A 14296-nucleotide genomic window follows, 5' to 3' on the forward strand; every position below is an offset into this window, starting at 1 on the left:
GCTTAACGTTGAAAACAAATTCACGTGAGTGATTAATTACTAACGAGTATGGTTGAAGTTATCCACATCTGATAGTTCATAAAACTTCAAGGGCATATTTATTTCTCATGTAAAAATGTGACATCACTAGTGAACATATTACCACTACCAGTAGTCGGCGAGATGATGAAAACACTGAAAACACAAACTCGATCGTTGAGTGGTGCAGTAGACAACTTTAGAAACAGTGCGTTGTAGGCATACGATTGCTTACATTGTGTAGTGTCCGGAGAATTGTAGAAAACTGAAGACCGTAAAAGCGTTTACTATTTATTCATCACACAAGGCATTCTCTTCCATCAAGTCCTAATTATACGCTAGTGCCAAGTACTTGCTCCAAAGCACGCTGCTTCGAAGCAGCGTATTGGGCCAAATTAATGAACACACACTTGTTTTCAGTCGCAAAAATATAATGCAACACAAACGAGAACAGTGTTCCCAATAGTCGAAACGAATGCAGAATAAAATTCAGCAGCTTATGCAATCGGTCCGCGCATTAAAAAAATCTCATGGTCATTTCAAGAAGCAATAGGCTTTTTTGTGCAGCCAGCTGCCGCTCCTTCTACGTGAGATTTACCTAGGTTATTAATTATTCGTTGTAACATCAAGCCAGATTGTAATGACCTTGCCCGGCCCGAGGAGAGATCTGGCTTCGTGTTTTCCTTGCAGCTGCCTTAGCAAGAAACGTGCAATGAGGAAACGCAGACGAGAATAAACATACATGAAAACAAAACTCATCAGCCTCCTCCGCTAATTTCTCGCGCAGCCTTGCATTAGCCGTGTTGACTAAGCCTAGAGGAAATGCGCAAATACAAAAACCAATTTCAGCAGTAATAAACAGGACGATGGACCCTGATAAAGACGGTGGCACGCTCTTATTGCTAATCCTCCCTTAATGATGTGTCCTTCGAATGTAGGCAGTGCAGATATTAGCCGGAAAAGCGCGCCATATCGCCGTCGTCATCTGTTCATCAAATAATCGTCAGTATCAAAGCAAAGGCTGTCTCAACACATCTTTGCTCGGGGAAACAAAATGTGAAAAAGGAAAGCCAAATAGACCATGAAATTTGCTGTTCTCCTGAATGAACTGTGCAGATATTTTCCGCCCACATTAGCCCGGAAATATTTCAGCCATTGTATAGAGTTGACATTGCGTAGTTTGTTCGAGTTACAAAGGTTGCTGGTTAATAATTTTGCATGATATAGCAATGGTAGTAGAGGTGATGATCAGGTATGTTATGCAGTGGACGAAATGGCTCCGGAAGTGTGGACAAGTATTGTGTAGGTATATCGCCACGCGTGCTTGTTTCTTGAATTCCATGTAACACGGCTCCACTCGCAAACACTGGAGTGCTATGCAGGATGGCCCGAGTTTGGCGAAACTCGGAATCTCTCCGAGCTCTGGCGACATCTCCTTTTTAATGAGTTGACAGCACGAAAAGATCAAATCCATCCCTCAGCGCGCGCTGCGTTCCCTTGGTTACGATGGAATGCGGCGTCACTTCAAGGGCGCTTAGAGTTTCTTACTATAATACCTAGAGGAGAATCTGGCGCTCGTGTCTATGCGGGCTCCTTCAGCGGCGCTTGAATCGCCATGGGAATGATGGGAAGTACAAGCTTCGGATCTGCGTCGGATGGCTTTCGTTCATGAGATTCGCGACGCTTACGCGAAAAAGCGCGTAAGCAACGTCGAACAGATGCACTCCCCAGAGCCCCAATAGTTCAACTTATGTCACACGACCAACTTCAACGATGCAGCAATGAGCGCCTAAATTGAGCGTATTCATTGCAAAACAACATAGTCATCGTCAAAAAGAAAGTACTAAGGAAGAAATATGTGCACCATGAACTACGCCTGACCATTCTTGAGAATGCACATCAACGTTCTGGGCATGTCGTTGCGAAGAAGACACTATCACTCCTGTCTCCGCAATATTATTGGCCGGATATGGTAGCAGACGTTTCCATCTACATTCCGCATTGTGATACATGCCAGAGATGCAATAAGACCAAAAGGAAGAAGTATGGGACACTTGAATAACTCCCTCAGCTGAAGATCCTTTTGACCACTTTGCAATGGACACCATTGGAGGATTTTCTCAATACGGCTATTCAAAAAGGTTTATCCACTTGGTTATTGATCGTGCTCATTGGTACCCATAGGCGTTCGCTCACAAAAGTGAAAACAGCGATGCGTACATCTCATGTTTAAAAACCATTTTTGTTGCCGGAAAACTGCGCAAGTTCCTTTCAGATCGTTGGAAAGTATTCACAGCAGCCAAATTTACGCAGTTCTTGAAGCATAACCGAATACCTAAACTTTTCACCTCATTTCGTCATCCGCAACGCAATGATAATGTTACAGGTAGCTTGTTTAATAACTATTCACAATGCACAGCGCAGGGTGGACAAGATGGCGACAGTCCAGCAACAACCAGCAAGCGACGTCGTCTTCCTCTTTCATGCAGCCACGCTGTCTGGTATCATAACCCCCCGGCGGTAGAAGCACCGTCTCGGTGCTTAATCTACACAGATGTGGTCGAAGGAGGGTAATAAGACTTGAGCCGAGACACGTGAACGATGTCGCTCGTAGCTGACGATGACGTCGTTGGATCGGCTGGGATGATCTCGTAAGTGACGTCAGTCACCTGGCGAACGACACGGTATGGTCCAGTGTACCGTGACAGCAGTTTCTCAGAAAGCCCCACACGCCGGGTGGGTGACCAGAGAAGCACAAGAGAACCCGGGGAAAAGTGCACGTCTCTATGACGACAATCATAGAGCTGTCTTTGGTGCTCCTGCGAAGCTTCTAGGCGGTTACCGGCGAGTTGGCGCGCGTGGTCGGCGCGGGCGATGGCTTCGGCGGCATATTCGGTGGCGGAGGGCAGCAAAGTGTCCAAGGGTAGCGCGGGTTCTCGTCCGTATAGGAGATAGAATGGCGAGTAGCCGGCAGTGTCGTGACGCGAGGAATTGTAGGCGAACGTCACATATGGCAAATGAATGTCCCAGTCCTGGTGATCAGCCGCAACGTATTTCGCGAGCATGTCGGTTATGGTCCTGTTGAGGCGCTCCGTGAGACCGTTTGTCTGTGGATGGTACGAAGTTGTAAACTTGTGCTTGGTATTGCAAGACCGCAGGATTTCTTCAACGACAGCTGAGAGGAAGGTGCGGCCACGGTCAGTGAGAAGTTGGCGTGGGGCTCCGTGCACTAAAATTATGTCGTACAACAGAAAGTCCGCAACGTTGGTAGCGCAACTCGTCGGAAGTGCTCGTGCGATAGCGTACCGGGTCGCGTAGTCTGTGGCGACAGCAATCCATTCATTTCCGGAGATGGAGAGTGGGAAAGGGCCAAGCAGGTCGAGACCGACTCGAAAAAAAGGTTCAGCGGGAACCTCGATCGGCTGAAGGCAGCCAGCTGGAAGGGCAGACGGCTTTTTGCGGCGCTGGCAGGGCTCACAAGCGGCGACATAGCGTCGAACAGAACGGGCAAGTCCAGGCCAAAAAAATCGACGACGTACACGATCGTATGTGCGGGAAACGCCCAAGTGGCCCGCCAAGGGAGCGTCATGAAGTTGGTGAAGGACAGTCAAACGCAGATGTGCCGGTATGACGGGAAGTAAGTCGGAGCCGAGTGGATCGAGGTTGCGGCGGTATAGGATCCCGTCTTTGACGAGATACATTCGTAGAGGCGCGTCACGAGGTGCTGACTCAAGTTGGTCAATGATGGCTCGTAAAGATGCATCCCGGCGTTGCGCTTCGCCAATTTTGAGCAGCTGCGACACAGAAAAAACGTCTGCGATGGTGTCAAACGAGGGGACAAACCCCTCGTTTGACAGGGGAACGAGGGGACAAACCAGACCATTGTAACGAGGCACAGAAGTATTGGACTAAACTGCTCTCGGAGGTAATAGATGAATACAATAGGACGCCCCACGCAGTTACCGGTTACGCACCTTGCTTCCTGGTGCATGGAATTCCATCTTATCCAACTATACGGGGCCGTGCTCCTCTGTACCGGAAATCTGCAAATACATTGAAAGAAAACCTGAAGACAAAATCTTCAAGCCTACGACACGGGTTCACGTTGCGTCCTCCGACTCATCCCTGTCAACGCGCGTGTAAGCACGAAAGAAGACAGAATGCGATCGAAGTCTGCGATAAATCACTTTGACTCCGCTAATACTTGGCGGGTTTAAAAAATTGCGGCATGTGATTCGTGAGGATATTAACTGCTTTTGTGATAACGTTTAGTTATAATTTGGCGACATGTTAATGGCCCTATTTCACTTCTTTACAGTCGTGAATGGCTTTCTCAAAAGAACAACGTGACCTTTTTCCTCGAGTGAGGAATCTTGGGCTATTATTAACTAAGAAATCAACCCAATCATACTGCAGCCTGTGACTTAGTTCTTCCTCATACCTCATGACAGTTTACATAATGTCAGTGATATAGCTCAGCTTTCCATCCACCGAAGTCTGGCGGCTGATGACCCGAGTCCTGGTCAGGTATTATTACACCGGCGTCAGACGTGGTGTGAAGGTGTGCTTCAGTCTCAGGCACGGAAGTTTGCTGCCGCATTTCCGCAGCTTATCTTTGTGTGCAGGCACCACACGACCCTACCTTCCCGCGGTATTCTTCCTCGTAGGAAGCGTCGGTAGCAAAATGTTCCAAGTGTCTGCTTGGCTGGATCGGTAACACCGAACCGTTTGCGGTAGGGCTCCTTTTCTTTCCACCTGCTGTTCCTTTCTCCGACAATCCTAGACAGTCCTCAAGACAATGCTGTCATTCCTTTCCAAGACAATCCTTAGGCTCACTTGGCACCACATTCCCAGCAACGATGCGGCTGAATCTGCGGAAATGGCCGGCAGAGGGAAGCAGCGGCCCATCTCAGGCTTGAATGTGCCGTCTAGTAGTCGCCATGCGGCGTTGCACGACCTCTTCCTGGCATTGAGAACGCACGTGGCATTGAACTATCTCATATGTGAATGGTTACAGGCATAGGTGCAAAAAGAAGGAAGTGCGAATTGTGCAGCCATCGAATGCCTCGTGAAATGAAGTTCTGGGACTGCATTCGCGCAACTTTTCCTGCGCATGTGTTCCTTAGCAGTGGTCGGTTCGCTTCGCTAGTCGAAACCGACTATATCAAACTCAGCCAAAATAAATTATATTTTTATCGCACTGTTTGCAATCATGACAATACTTTATGGACAATGCATGGAAAAACCTACGGCTATATCGAACAAAAATAGTCCGAACACTTAATATATCGAACATGGGCAGCGGGAAATACCCCAAGAAGTTGGCTCTTTCTCACGACATTTTGGCTCATCCTCAAGGAAGGCGACTTTCCCGCACGCATTTCGGAGAACGAGCGCTGTGATTCTGCCTCGATGATTCCCCGTCGTTGCGCTCGTGGCCCGTCGCGCGGGGTCGCCGTTCGCTTCTCCGCCTGTTTGTTAACGCGATAGGTGCCGTAAAACCGAAGAACCTGATATTCTCCGCGAAGTTGGCGATGACCTATGTAAGCGAACTTCAGGAAAAGAAGCCTTACGTCGCCGCTGCGTACAGCTTCCCAAGAAACATGCTCTGTGAGATATTGACAAACAAGCGTAACATTAGGGACATGCAGACTAGACACTTCAGACGCCCAACGAGTACGTAGGGCTACGTGCAACGATTCTGAGGTGCTATTTACATTGATAACGTATTTTCTCGCGTATAACTCGCTCCTGCATATAACATCGCATTCCCAACTGCAAACCGCGGTAAAATACAAATAAGGAACTCTTATTGTCGTGAAGGCGTCTTCCTTACTTTATCACGAGGCACTGCCATGAAGTCAACTTGCGCACCGAAATTCGCATCGGAAAATACAACAGTCTCAGTGAAAGTTGTATTACAATTATTCCTTCTTTTTTTTCTTGTGAGCTCGATATATGCGGATTCGGCTGTAGTGCATGCGGCTTCACGATTGCCTGAAATTTTGTCTTAATGACAAGTGTAACGGACGATATCTCTGTGAATACGGGCACTTGTGTATTAAACATGAGATTATCGGCTTGTCGCTCTTGCCAGTCCTTGCGCACGCTTGGTGAAGCGTATCAGTATATTGGACGTGTTTGGACATTCGAATTCTCAGTTACCGGTTAGCGCTGATAACTTAGTTTTCCCTGTGTGTGTTGGTCTTTTTGCGATCTTCATTACGTCAGGAACCAAGCCGGCTAGCCTACGTTTTTACGCCACCCAGCATTGTTTAAGTTTTGATCACAATTACATGACATAGCATCGATAATCGCCTGAAAATCTGAACGCATGTTGTGTAACACCAGTAGCCCATTCACCGCATGTCCGGAAGCAATGTTATCAATGTAACAACAATGATCGCAATGTGATATAAGAATAACATAGAGAGCCATACAAATAACTTGCACGGCGCAGCCACTGTATAAAAAAGTGCTTAAATGGAGTGCGCTATCGCTGGGTGGGGGGGGGGGGGGGGGGGGGGGGGGGGGGGGGGGAAGGGGGAGAGCGGCTACGCGGTGTGCTCAAGAAAAACTGTGCTCACGCAGTCGCTCTTCTCAGAACCTGCCACTCGAGGGTTGGGCAACTTAAGAAGAAGCACGCAATTGCGACCTGTGTGCGTTACTGTTTGCCCGATGTGGTAAGTGGCCTTTGATTACACACGATTGCACGAAAGGAAAACCCGCGCTTAACAACACGGCCAAGAAAGTTGCACACACGGTGCGCTGACTAAGAACACCATCTTTATTGCAACGAGACAATATACGTATACTAGAAAAGCAACTTCTGCTCAACACGAGCAGAACACAAGTTCCGCTTATGTGCGGACGAAGGTACATAGGCAGACAGGCGACTGCCTCAAGACACGCTTCAGGAAACATTCCAACAAAGTTGACTACGTGCATGATGCTATTTGGCCCTACACTGCGGAAAATGCAGCTGTTCACATTGCGCAGGTTATTTGAATGCTTTTGGCTAAACTTCAAGGTTACGAGGTGACGGTGGTGGAGGCGCACGCAATTCGCAAGAACAGTGAAAGAAATCCGTTTCTTCGATTTTGCATTTTAAGGCTTTAATCCCCCACTTTGACCTTTGAACTGGTGACTTGCTTTGTTTAGGAAAATCTTTCTTCATTCTTGTTCGTTTTTAGTTTTTCTTTTCCTTCCTTTTCTATTCCCCATCGGGCTGACGTAACCTTGTGTCGAACAGGCGCTATTTTTCTGTACATAGCCTTCTTGAAATAAAGACCATGTTGTTAGCGCCGCGTGTGCATAACTTCCTTGTCCGTGTGGTAAAGCGCTGTTTTTCCCTTCGCAAAAGGCAACACCAACTGTCGCAACGTCGTTCAATAATACGCATTATTGCTTTTACATTAAATAGGCAAACAAAATGGGCCAGGGGATTAATGGGAGATTGTGATTGCATGAAGAGAGAGAAGAAATAATAGAGAAGGAAAGGCAGGGAGGTTAACTAGTATGGGACAACCGGTTTGCTACCCTACACATGGGGACAGGGTGGGGGAGATTAAAGATGGAGAGGAAAGAGAGAGAGAAAGATAGAAAGATAGCACATCACACTGCACACACAAAATCAGTCGGTCACTCTTGCGTGGTACGCGACATTTCTGTCACAGCCGCTTGTCCAAGTTCGTCTCTCTTAAAACCTCAGCAGTGCCTTCGTCGCCTTAAGCTGTGATGTCTTCTGTTGACGGCATGCAAGAACTGTTTCAACAGACATTTGTCCACTGTCTAGGCGCGCTAGAACGGACGCCAGTGACTGTCTCTGAACATTATATGCCGGACAGTCGCACAGGACGTGGTGTAGCGTCTCCTCGCAACGACAGGCATCGCAAAGAGCGTTGTCGGCCATTCCAATCCGAAAGGAATAGGACTTCGTAAATGCCACGCCTAGCCATAAGCGATAAAGCAGTGTGGCCTCTCTTCGGCGGAGTCCAGTTGGCATAAAGAGATGCATCAAAGAGGACAGGTGGCGTTGACGATTGGTCCGGTTGGTTCGGCTGCTTGGTAGGCACCATAGAGCGAGCGTTATCTCATGTGCAAACCTTCGAAGACTGCTGGCAGCGTCAGACCTTGAAAGTGGGATGGTATCTTCCTGTGTGCTTTCATGAGCTGCCCGAGCGGCATTATCGGCGTGTTCGTTCCCTATGACGCCGCAGTGACTTGGCAGCCACTGAAACGTCACGTGGTGCCCTTTCTCATGTGAAGTATGGAGAAGACATCGAATTTCAAATACGAGCTGTTCGTATGGCCCGCGACGCAGAGCAGATAGCACAGATTGTAGGGCTGCCTTTGAGTCGCTGAAGATAGACCAATGTTGAGGTGGTTCCCGATTGACCAAACAAAGTGCCGCGCGCAGAGCAGCGAGTTCCGCAGCTGTCGACGTCGTGGAGTGGTCAGTCCTAAAGCTGATGGTAATAGCTCTTGCTGGGACAACCACCGCACCGGACGAACACTGGGTGTTTGTGGAACCATCTGTATATATATGTACACTGTCCGCATACTTCTCGTGCAAAAGAAGCAGAGACAGTTGTTTCAGCACAGGTGATGACATAAGAACCGTAAACGCTGCGTACTTTGGTAATCCATACTTTTCGTGCTGTGTAGTAGCGCGCTGCAGCTTAAAGGTTACATCGCATGTGTACTCAATATTGAGTCAGTTCGTGCTCAATGGGCCGATTCAATTTTGCGGCCGCGTCGAATTTTTCTCTTTTTTTTTCGTCCAAAACATTCATTGAAAATCAGGCAGAGCACAAAGAACGCTGTTGTTTCCGAACCAAAAAAAAAAAAAGAAAAACCGGATGTGGTCGTCCTCTCTATTTTAAGGAAAAGTAACGAGAATACGAATAACTGTTGCGAGATATTTGGAGATTCAGAAAACCCCGGTAGAATAAACAGTGCAGCTATATTGGTCCGTTTCGTCGTGCCTTCATTCTGCATAATTGAATGCGGGTGTGAGTACCTCTACCATCTTCGCTTTCGTGACAACATAGTCTTTTGACGCTAATTCAATCGGGCTGATTTATATCCGGTGGACACTAGTTTCCTCACACAATCGCAAGTTTCCGTTGACCAACTTTTCAGCAGAGTGCAATAACTGCGGCGACATTGAGAATCCGGAGATTGCTTGTAGATCCTCGACTCTCGGGCACCGAAGCTTTGAAGGTCTTCCACCTCCTATTTAAAGCAGCCCCGTGTTTTGTGACTCATCAAATATTGAGAGGCACGTGGAACGTCTTGAGCTAAGCTTCGCTGAGCTGAATGCCCTCCGTCCTTCAGGCACTCAGCAGGCACTCTGTCGTGAGCAAATACGACGAGTCAATACTCTTTGCTCACTTCTCTCGTGTTCAAACAAGAAATGACCCTGCGTTTCGTTTGACAGCTCTATTATCCAGCTATAAGCACGTGCCAAGCAATGACCGGACCCTGGGTAAATACACGCAAATGAAAGGCGCTTCCACAAGCTTCGCCGGGATCAACGACGTGCCCTCCCATCGTGGAACTTACCGCGCGCTAAGAAGGGCGCGCCCACTCATACGCCCAAAGAATATACATAGGTCAGTGTCTCGATCGGGTGGATGGAATTTGGTATCTTAAGCGACAGAGCAACGATAGTGCAAAATAGGTTCGATAATATCGTGACGATAAGGAACAATTCGGAATGACCGACGTAACACCGATATTGGGCGCATTAGCCCTGAAGGTCATACCTTTTTGTAAGATATGTGTTGCGCAACATTATTTGGTACATTATGTGACTGCTTTACATTGGCAAGCCATTGCAGAGAAACGGCACACAAACACTGTCATCATCTTCACCAATCTAGACGACGGGCCACGGCGGGGATTCCGACCTTTGCCGCCCCGCAATCGCTATCGCTGCACGGACAAACGGACTAACCGCGGCGCCACCGCTGTTTTGCACCTCCGTGGTAGAAAGTAACAGCGAGGAGCACCTTCGCCGCTGTGCCCATTATTGGGCTCGGCCTCGTAAGGCATTCACTCGATGGCGGCGATAACACTGACGCTATTGTCAGCACTCGGCATGCTGTCTTCATCGAGCCCGTTTGAATCGTTCGCTTCTAAGTGAACCGGCGAGACAGAAAAGCATGGAGGAAGACGCAGGTTCACGGCAGATGCAGTTGGGCATCATCGCCACGCAGAGAAAAAAAATGTTAGGGCTAGCGGCTGCGCAGTGCGTTCGGCGAGGTGCAGCGCCTCAAGTGACAAACTGCTAGTAGAATGGTCGCAAGAGGCAAGAGCCGGAGATTTTACATGCTAATCTTTGCTGCTAGTTTATTGCTTTCCTTGCGTCTTAATGAATAGATGTTTTTTGCCTTTGCGGAGTTTCCTCTTCACCGCTTTTAGGCTTCCTCCGTTCATTAGAGCATGTTCAACTCTCTTCATAGTATGCCACCTTATGTCGGCTATGCGCCTGCTGATTAACTTCGAAAGCTCTGCCAGTCCTATTTTGCCTGTTGGGTTTGAGGCATTCATGCTTTCACTTTTCTTAATGAGGTTTTTCGTCTCCTGGGGAAGCTTGTCAGTACCCTGCCTAACGACCGTACCTCCGACTTTCACTGCACACTTCGCAATGATACTTGTCAGATTGCCCTTCATTGCGTCAACGCTGGGGTCGGCTTTCTCGGTTACAGCCGAGTATCTCTTGTGAAGGGAGATCTTGCATTTCTGTACTTACCCTTAGAGCGCTAACTGATTAGCTTCTCGCGTACCAGTGTATCCCGTTCCTTCCCTGAGTCTAGGCAAAATCGAGACCCCGTCCGATAGTCATTGCATCGTATCTAGCCAAGCTATTGAGCACCTTTCACGCTGCCATGGTGCGCGCGCAGTATGAAGTCTTTTTCATTCTTAGTGTCGCCATTAGGGCTCGTCCGCGTCCACTTCCGATTGTCTCGTTTTCTATAGAAGGTATTCATGATCCGTAAACTATCGCGTTCTCTGAACTCCACTAACAACTCCCCTGTGGTATTCCTAGAACCAGTGGCGGATCCAGAGGGGGGTTGCGGTAGGGGCAATCGCTCCCGTCCCCCCCAAACCTGTGTTATCGCCCCCCCCCCCCCCCCCCCAAACCTTCAGTCCCTCTCGTACACCTCCAACCGGTTTTTCTAATGGGTAGAGAAGTTGCGCCGGCATGTACTCGGTGTTGTAGGAATTCCATTCTCAAAAAGTGCCCTCTCCTTTCCTCCAACTTCTTTCACTATCCCTTTCTCAACGACGCTGAGGCTCACTTTCGCTAGTTTAGTCCCTCTCCCCAGCCGTGCACGAGACGGTTTAGGTGTTTTTTTCTATCCAAGAATCTCGTCTCCCCAACCCCTTGCTTCCCCAGCACAAGAGGATGGCAGATTTCGCGGCGTAAGGGCACGACGCTGGGTTGCGCACATCGCTGAAATATCTTAGGCAGAGAAGGTTGTGGCAGATAAACCTGCAGGATTGTTACCATCGACGTGACCTGAACTCTTTCTTCATGAAATGGTGTTCTTCATCGCCGTTTTTTCCGGCACTCCCAACGCAGACTGTCGCTTGTCACAAAATTTTGCCCTGTGAGAACTAAAAGGTCAGAGGCTATTGAAACGATGCACCTGCGGGGATTATGCCGCCGAACTCACTAAAGCGTTTCAGCAGTGACCATAATACTCTAAAATAAGTACCGAAATACCATGCCGTAGTCGTTGGCACGTAGTTTTTTTATCGATACTGCCTGCTAAAACGCCCTAGTCTCATGCATGGTCTCACCTTTCACTCCTGTTTTACTCAATTCGTCCGCCGGAGAGCCCTTGCGGTGCGCAAATAAGGCGCTGGTGCACTTTTTTGGACTACAGTTCTAATGCTGTACGTTTTACATTTCGCTGCGCGTAAAAAAACAGTGCGTAGAAGTGGAAGGAAAAGTTCTGCGTCGTCTTTGTTTAGGCCAAGGATTTCCACTCTCGAATTTGGCCGAAAACACCGGTGCGCATTGACAAAGCACGCGCAGCTGGCGACTGTCCCACATTCCTGTCAGTGTCGTAGACATGCGTGTTGCTAACCCAGTCGTATAGATCTGGAGTGTGGTACTGTGATTGCCGTTACGTTGCGGGGTTTGTGTGGCTTTCCTTGGAAAGAACCACACCACTCGGCTGCTGGGCACAAACTGCTTTATTTTTGCAAAGCGGCGCCTCTTCGCGAATGCGCGGTCAGTGCGCTGCGTTCTTCTTTAAAGGGGAAAAGTAACCCGATATCCTCTTCGCTCTGGCCGCGCGGCTGAGTGACCGGAAGCCGGTGCTTGCGACTCCTGGAAAGGCTGCACACCTATTTTCTAGGAGCGGCAGTGCATCGCTTGTAGAACATCATACTTGCCACTTGGCCCATCCCGACGACACAACGTAAGCGTTGCCTGTATTTAGAACTTCAGATTTGATATCATCACCATTTATTTATTTTGTGTTTGGCTTGAAGAAGACTTGAAACATCACCTATCATGGCTAGCTGCAGTATTTGCGATACGAGACACGCCAGTAATGAGCAAAATATCTCCTGCAATTTTCATCATCGACCTCCTCAGAGCAACCAAGCCACTCGCAAACTGACTAGAGTGTATCTTTCTGCCGCCCTTATAACGCAGTTACGAGGAACGTGCCAATATCTAATAGAATCCGCTATAACATTATGCGTCAGTGCCTGAATTAGGTACTTTTTGTCTCAGTACATTTCTTTTTCCGTATCAAAAAAGTTCAAGGTATGTTTTTCTAGACATGTTGTATTTGAAAAGAATATGAACATGTATAGCTGGATTTCGATGAAAGAAAGATTGCCGAGGATTTTGTGCTGGGACGTTTCAAAGCAATGTCACATAAGCAGAACTAATTTTGCTAAAATACAAGCGATATGTCGCGCGCTCATATATTAAAGCATTTCTTGCTCACTTTCAGCCGGATATATAATGTTGCGACGGTCATCGTGTGTTGGGACCTAGTAAAGAAGAGAAAGAGGAAGCGGAGAAGCGACCCACTACGCACGTGTTTTTTTCGTCTTCTTCAGATTCTATGTTGCCATTAAAGCGATCGTAGTTCATTCTACTACGTATTGAGTATTTATTGCCGTGTCCTACAGGATTGGCTATGTCGTGCCATAACACATGGTGCCGAAAACCCGGTATCTGCGGCTAATCGGCGACACGGACGGCAGCATCGACAAGAACGATTTCTCCGAGGAACAATCGTGGGTGCTTGGTAAGCCTTGTCGGTGGCCGCGCCCAGCTACGTCAACGAGTGGACGCAAGCCCAATGTTTCCTGTGAGTACACTGCAGCAATGGATCGTTTGAAGCAGAAGAGATCATCGGCACGCGCTCAGAATAGCAAGATAATCAACGAGGCGACAGCGTCGATAGAACGACAATCATCGCATTGAAGGAGCGGCTGACATCCAGCAATGAAAAGCTGAAGAAGATATCGGAAGAAATGGAAGATCACATTCCAACAGAGGAGCTCGCGTCTGAATACGCCGCAGCAGCAGACTACGAAGATCAAGTAGTAGCGACACTTGCACGTCTACAGTGCCGAATCGAGGACATCAACAACGCGCAGAGAGCCGTCGACGCTGGAAATTCAGCAAGTACCGTCCATGCTCCTACGAATGTCGGCAATGCACATATCGGACCCCGCCTACTTCGACTGGAGATCAAGCCGATTAACGGAAACATACGGGAGTGGACGGCTTTATGGGAGCAGTTTGAAGGCACCGTGCATTCACATGCGACACTAAGCGAGACGAACAAGTTCCATTACCTTCGGAATTACCCGAGAGGAGAAGCTGCTGTAGCAATTGCTGGATTTTCGACTACAAGCGCATGCTACGGAAATGCAGTTCAGCTACTCAAAGACAGATATGGGGATAAACGGCAAATAGAGCAACATCACCTACGAGCCTTGAGAGACATTCGATGCGTGAGACTGGCATCTCGCGTAAAACAGCTGCGCAATCTATACGACCAAGTCCAGATGAACATGCGTGGTCTCGATGCTCTCGGGGTGCCGACAAGCAGCTTTTCCGCGATGCTGTATGACATTCTACTAAAAGAACTGCCGCAAGAGATCGTCATTTCTTTTCACCGCCAGCGCCGTATAAGTGAAGTCATGCTCCGAGCATCGGTTGCTACAAACGAAGGAACAGTGTCATCGTGTCAGGAGCTCGAGAGCTTGCTACAGTTTACCCGCATCGCAA

The sequence above is a fragment of the Rhipicephalus sanguineus genome, chromosome 4 (genome assembly GCF_013339695.2).
Source record: "Rhipicephalus sanguineus isolate Rsan-2018 chromosome 4, BIME_Rsan_1.4, whole genome shotgun sequence".
NCBI classification, from domain to species: domain Eukaryota; kingdom Metazoa; phylum Arthropoda; class Arachnida; order Ixodida; family Ixodidae; genus Rhipicephalus; species Rhipicephalus sanguineus.